The sequence below is a fragment of the Oxyura jamaicensis genome, chromosome 23 (assembly GCF_011077185.1).
Source record: "Oxyura jamaicensis isolate SHBP4307 breed ruddy duck chromosome 23, BPBGC_Ojam_1.0, whole genome shotgun sequence".
Taxonomy (NCBI): Eukaryota; Metazoa; Chordata; class Aves; order Anseriformes; family Anatidae; genus Oxyura; species Oxyura jamaicensis.
The window spans coordinates 3606846-3613997 of record NC_048915.1 but is presented as its reverse complement, the minus strand read 5'-3'; the positions used below and the strand labels follow the sequence as shown (position 1 = coordinate 3613997).

Sequence of the window (7152 nt, the reverse complement as noted above, 5' to 3'; positions counted from 1 at the left end):
CAGGGGCATCATTGCTCTACTATTTTTCCTTGCTCATAATTCAGAAAGGAGACGAAGCATCTGAGCCCAGTTTGGGACTAATAATTTCTAAATAAAAGATAAATATGTCAAGGCTTCATAAATAGAAAGGAGAGCACAGCACTATAAATAAGCTTTAATATTTGTTTTATTCTAAAGTATATCTGGTTGAGCTCCTGCCTTTTGCACAACGCTATTACTACTATGCATCTGGGTGCATTAAAAAATTCCATGGGAAAAAGGGCTTGCTTTATGTCCCGAGGAATTCCTGAACCACTGCTTCTGCAGAATGCTCTGCAGCCCTGCGACACAGCTCCACCGAGCTGACTGCCCAGGAATATTTAGCAAACAGCCATTGTGCTCCATCTGTCCGAGCAGTTTTTTGGACTACGTGGCAGGTGCGTAATCAGCGCACGTTGCTTTTATTTTTCTTTTTTCCCTGTTCATGAATATTATGACCTTTGTCCTCAAATTTATACAATGCAGTTAGTGTGAAGAGCTCCTGCGATACCTTCTGAACTCGTGGCCGAAGATGTGTGACAGGGATATCCCAACAGCTGGCAGTCCGTGACTACCAGGCAGACGACAGCATTGCCCAAGGAATGGGTCCGTTAGTGCTACGCTTTCCAGGGGCAGCCTGGCGGCTATCGGGCTGCCATCAGCCCAGCAGTTAACCAAAGTAATGCTTGCTTCATCCAGAGTGTAAAAGGTGCTTTGTTCAAGTCAAATAGAATCCTATATCAGCAGCATACATTAATAACTGATAACACATAAAATATCCAGTGCATTTAATACTATCAAACTAATTAGGTGTTGGTTTGCCAGGAATAAAGGCGAGGTTTAAAAACCCAAGATGACATGATTACCACTGAGTAAGACATTCTTGCTCATCCTCGCACGCAGGCTAAAAGCATAGGTGACTGAGACAAGTCACCAGGCTGGAAGCCAAACTTATTTCACACACTAAATCTGCAATGAAAATTCTAATGAAGCCATCCCGACAAGCTAAAACAGCGCTGCTCTGGCCAGAGGTCTCCAGCCAGCTCTCTCTGAGGTAGATGCGGAAGCATTAACTTACTGAAGGGTCACTCAGTGCACGGAACACGTTACTGCTAAAGCTAACACTGCAAAAGTGTCACGACTGCCATGAAAACTTGGCAGTCCACATGAAAAAAAAAATCACTTGCCATCCTTACTGTAATTGTGCTGAAGAAAGTGCTTATTAAAGACATGTACCTGTCCCAATCAAGCAGAGAAGAAGGACTTGCAAAGCTGTTCTATGAGCCTGAAACCCTGCATGTACTAACCTCTCATCCTGTGTGAGAGAGCTGGTGTTAAATAGGGTCAGAACTACACTTGCTTTGGGGAGAAGAAAGGCTCACTTTGAAGACAAGCTGGTTACCCTGTTTTTCTTCCTCCACCACAGCTTTCAGATTGCAGCTAGAACTTGAAGGGAGTTGTTCCCACAAGCTCTCCAGCCCAATGTCTCCACCCGAGAGGCTTGAGTAAATAGCAGAAGCTCTGGATATGAATCAGATGGAAAAGATTCAGCCCTCTCTGCTAGGTCTGAGTTCAAAGGCATCCATGGCTGAACAGCTAAATCAAGATCAGTATCTGCCTGTGAGGGCAGAATGGAGCATTCAGGAATAATGAACTGCTCACCCTTATGTGCTCCTTTCTAGGTGGAGTGGAGCAGGTCAAAAGCGGAGTCCAGCTGAAGCAGTCCGTGCACATAACACTGAGGTTGGTGGGGAAGTCGGATTTTCAGAACCTTTGTTCCTCTGTTTCTTTTCTGTTCTTCAACTGCCTACAGCTCAAGTCCAAACCTCCCTTCTCAGCACCAGGGCTCAGCCTCACTGCTGGAGGAAGACCAGAGATGCTGCAGAACGTATCACAAGCAGAGCTCAGCTCCATGACTGACCTCCTCCTCCTCCTCCTGCTCCGTGCTAGGACTAGAGCAGCCCGTCCATCATCACAAGCAGCCTGCACGATTCGTTCCCCACGTGCACACACCAACCCTGAGTTTTGCTCCGTGACATCGTGCTCCAGGTTGCATCTACACAGAGGCTGGCACCTGGGCAGGTACACTCCTGTCAATATACCCACGTCATGGCACCATGAGCTTCGGCATAAATGGACAGAGTCAGGGACAAAGAGGATTTGAGAAGGGAAGGACGTGTCCATGGCCAACAAAGCAGCTTGGTGCCAGCATTGGGCTGAGAACACAGGTGCCTCTGAAGACCTCGTGCTCAGTAAGAAACCTGCTCACATGTGCCACCTCTGCAGCTCCTGGTAGCCATGTGTGAGCTCCCCTGTGCATGCAGACACAGCCCTGACTGCTCACCAGCACGGGTACCCCACTTGGGGTGCTGGAATACAGCCGGAGCCCACAGCTAGGGTGTGCCTGTACCTCCCTCTGTGAAGCTGCCTGGTTTATTATCTGTAGAACAGCACACCTGGGAAGATGAGCCAAATAAGTACTAGATATAATCAGATACTTTCTGTCTTCAGCTGCCACCCATGTGCACACCTTCCCTACAAGCTGTGGAGTGAACCTGCTAACGATTCTATTAATAACGAGCCGTGTAAGTAGGTGAACTGGATGAACTTGTGTGAAAGCAAAACCCCAGAGGTAGATCAGTTGCTCTGTTCAAAGCGAGCAGATAACTATCCCAGGCTGCAGGCAACTCCCCCTTTCCCACCTCCTCCTTTGGGACATCTCCAGGCATGTCCAGGGTGGTGCAGCCTGGCAAACAGACACGGAGTCAGTCATGCACGCATTTAAAAAATAAAGGAATCACAAAGCCACCAGTGACCCTGGGAAACGCCGAGCGCCAGGACGTCCGCTGAGGACTCTCCTTTGCGTTCATCTTCAAGGTTCGTGACGCTGTCAAGGCACAAAAGTAAAACTCTTTGCTCCTCAGGGGTTGTGTCCCCCTGCTTGTCACCGGCTACCTGCAGCCCCGCTCTGCCCGCAGGATCACAGCAGCTGGTACGGCACCGTGTGCGGCGTCACGCACAGGGGACTGACTTCAGCCGAGGACAGGGCAGCAGGGCTGGCGAGCAATGGCTGGGGCACACGTAGCCTACTTGTAGGCAACGCCAGCCACTGAGCAAGAGGAGCACCGGAGCGCACTGCAGCGTGTCCACCACTCCCCAAGGCTCTTTGACTTCCTGAGTTTCACGTTGGTGCAGCAAAGAGCCAGGGACAGACTCGAGCGTGGGTTTGTTAGTGGCAAGCATGGCAGCTCCCCTGGAGACCAAACCATCCAGCAGCCAGGAGAGCGCTGCTGGGAGCCTCTCACACAGGCGTTTTTGTACCCCTGACAAGAATTAAAACCTGCTGCCTTGGGGGTAACGTTAAAGGACCACAGTCTTAGCATTATGGTGATCAGCAGGGCAATGCCAGAGGCAGAGCTGGCTGTGGAACCATGAGGGCTGGTGAAGGACGGTCTGCTCAGCAAGACTTCGGGTAGCTTCAGCTCCTGGCATGCGTCTGAGATGCACACGCTTTGCTTGACTCTCCTCCCTTCTTCAGACCTAAGGACAGGACTCAAAGAGAGCTGAAGGGGGGAGTAAAAGACCTCTATGCAAAAGAACAGGCTGAGTTAACACTGATGTTAACGCATGTTAAAAAAGGACAAACGCTACATATGGTGAATATAAGAAATTTAACAACACAGCTCCATTAATAATGTCAGTGACAGTAACCCCTCCAAACTCAGGAGAATATTTTTCTTCCCAAGCAGGAGACAAAAATTGCCACAAATGTAGATGCTGAGGCTGGGGCACCGAAATGGTAAGGACAAATGACACATCATCAGAGATGCTGCTCTATTAAAAGGTGTTTTCACTCTTCAAATGGAGCTGTGTATTAAAATTCCAGGTTCACCTGGTAATAAATTATGTTGTTTAAAGACAAATATTACACCTTTTGCAAACTCTGAAGGGAAAGGAAGTAAGGCTGGACAGGCAGACCCCTGCTGAGTGCTGCTCTGGCTCTCTGCCATTCCCTGACTGACAGCTGATAATTATCTTTGATTTAATGTCACTTAATGTTCTCTCCCCCACCCCAAGCACCTTGGTTATTCTCTTCCTGTACTGACATATGCTAGGAAAAGGAGGGTTTGGGAAGAAAAGGCAAAAAGGAATATACTCCTTCAGCAAGCTACAGAGAAAACACCAATTTTATTTACCTGTGAAAGATTGTAAACGTTCTGCCAGGTAAGAAAACTACAATCTGAGCTTTAAACTTTAAAGAAGAGTGTAAAGCATGGGTAAATGCCTTAGGTATAAATGAACGTAGGCAGGGATTTTTTGTTTGGTTGGCGTTTTACTTGCAGACCAGCAGCACCGACCATTCCTACCGCTCAGTTCTGGAATCTGGAATCACACCACCACACACACAATGCAATACATCCTACATCTGCTGGTTAGGACACAAATGCTGGGTAACCAGAGAGAAGAGGGCAAAATTCATAGAAATGGAGCCTAAAATTAAGTTCCTTGCTTTGGAAACTCTCAGAGAGATTTCACCAAGAAAACTAACGTAAAGCCAGAGCTGCATTTCCTTTGTGACGAAGGGACAGGTGAAGGCACCATTCCAGTATTGACGTAGTACTAAATGCACCGGGGAAAGAAAGCAGGAGAGACCTGCACAGAGCCGTGCAGAGGGATCCCTTAACACTGCCATAATACAAACCATAATTTGATTTGTCCCTTGGTGCTGCGATCTCCCCTTTCTTTCCCAGACCCCCAGCCTCAGCTAACAGCAGGCTCACTCAGGGACACGTCCGTGCTCCTGCGAGGAGGATGCTGAGCTCTCACCCTCCGAGAGGCTGACCAGCCTCAGTCCTCACACCCCTCCCACGGGTCAGCTGGTGACAGCACTCGCAGTGCTTTCTCCACCTATAACCTCTTCAAATTTGTGTTTCTACTCAGCACAGGGCTTAGCACTCCCCTCTTATCTGTACGCCGGGAAATGAGAGCTTCTGGCTCCTTTGCCAGTGTTCTCCTGATCTCAGCATTACACCACAACTCTGTCTTCTTTTGCCAAAGTCCATCAAGTGCCACGGTGCCGTTCTACAGCCCATTTACCTCTTATGGTATTACAAAAAGTCTCCAGAAAAAAAAAAAAAATACTTTTGTACCTGTGCATCAAAGAAAGTGGAAGGCACGCCTGCTTCTTCCTTTGCATGAGGATCTGTGCTCACTGATGGCATCTTTTATAAACACATCATGTATTCCACCTAAAGGTGCTGTGCGCTCAGAAAGAGCCAAATATATTAGCATTCTTCAACCATAACTTTTGAAGTCGGCATTTGACTATTTTTGCATTTCTTCCAGGTTGTACTTAGACAACTCTTAATTCTGTGGGGAGAGCAAAGACTATAAAATGCCAGAGCTTCACTCCGCTGAAATAACATTAGCGAAATATCAAGTCCTTTATGATGTCATGAGGGATTCCTTAATGTGACTATAGCCTCCTAATGACATCATAAAAAACAACTGCAACATCAGAAAACAGCCAAGGGTCATCAATCAGCCCATCCTCTCTCCTACCCACCAGGGGCAGCAGCCCAACTTGCTCCTATCTGCTTTTTACGATCAGTGCTGTCCGCTGAATAGCACACAGAGAAGAGACTAATAATCATACAAATATCAGGGAGAGCGGTCAATCATCACCTGAAATGTTCAGTACACCTGAGGGAAATTCGGGTGCTGCAGCCTGAAGAGTCTGCAAGTTTAGCATGTAGAAGAGGCGACGTTACTGCCTTCGAGGTGACCCGGCGCTCTCCGGGCAACAGGCAACACCCGTGAGCAATGCAGTCATTTTTAAAATGTGCAGAGAACAGGGCTAAAAATGAATTCTTTGGTTGCTCTCCTCATCCTCTAGCCCTCAGCAAAAGCTTTTTCCGTGCTGCCCAGACACCCATCTGCACATCCTATATTACAAAGAGCGGGCTGAAAGAAGCCTTTGTGCTGTCGAACTGAAATGGGTGACAGCCCCGTCGAGATGCAACGGCTGCCAAATCCTCTGGCAAGAATGGAAACAGCCTTGTCCATTTGAAAACGCGATGCCTCAGAGCTAAAGCCTCATTATACTCTCTTAGGAGTACTTGGAAGTTTTCCAGGGTTGGGGACCTCTTAAGGAGTTCCCTGGACTCTTAGAAAAAAAAAAAAAAAAAAGTGACAGATGCTGTGGTCTGCTGTGGTCTCCAGATGTTTCACAGCCTCTCTTGGAAGGTATTTAAAATGGAGCTTCTGCCAGCAGTGCTGACCAAAGCAGACTGTCCTTCTGCTGGACGAAAAGGGAAAGGATCTGGATCCTTACCTTGTTCTTCACCATTTTACAAATGTCCGTGCAGCCTGCTCCTGAGCAGTGGGCTACACCCATCCTACCTAGCCTTCCTGAGGCATGACTGCTGTTGAGAAATTGTAACTTTTCCAGGCCTGGATCCTAAGAGGTAGCCCAGAACAGGGGCCCACTGTGCTAAGCACTGAGCAGAGCAATGGAGAGCGCTCCCTAATGAGGCACAAGAACTCCTGTACCTGGGGAGAAGCGTAAAGTAGGCCAGCAGAACAAACAAGCTGGTGGAAACAAGCAGCATAATGCTGCCATAATTTAGGTAACAGAGAAAATTCAATGCAACGTAAATAAATAGGAAGGGCAGGAGGGGACTCCCAAGGAAAAGGGTAAGAGGTGCTCAAGAGGAATGAAACTGAGGTGCAAAGACCTGCGAGGGAAGGAGGAAGAGGAATGACACAAAATTAACCAGCACGGGGCAGTAACAGCCCAACCTGCAGAAAAGCTTTGGGATGACTGCAGGTCCTGGCTTGGCTTATGGTCTGCAGCCCCCTGCCTTGCTCTGCAGCCCCCTAACCTTGCTCTGCTCTGCAGTTTTCCAACAGGAGGCGGGAGGGGATTGAGCCCTTTGTACATGCACGTGCAGCCTGGCCAGACCACGTCTTCCCAGCTTCATCTGCTGGGGATCAACGGCACACAGAGCTTCCCTCTCTTGTATGGGCTCCTGAGGCTTGTTCTATACAAAGCAGAATTGTAACTCCCAGAAAAAAAAACTGGTCAAGAAGTTTCTCATACACTAAAAATCTGCCCAGACCTCACCCCATGGA

The 7152-nt window shown here is 48.2% G+C and overlaps 1 long non-coding RNA gene across 1 annotated transcript; it reads right to left on the bottom strand.

Annotated features, from left to right (window-relative positions):
• Window positions 1–438: 438 nt before the first annotated feature.
• Window positions 439–2456, bottom strand: LOC118177792. The gene is made up of 2 exons (XR_004755919.1): window positions 2363–2456; window positions 439–2092 (listed from the first exon to the last, which is right to left on the bottom strand). It is a non-coding gene; the product is annotated as an uncharacterized LOC118177792 (long non-coding RNA).
• Window positions 2457–7152: the final 4696 nt, after the last annotated feature.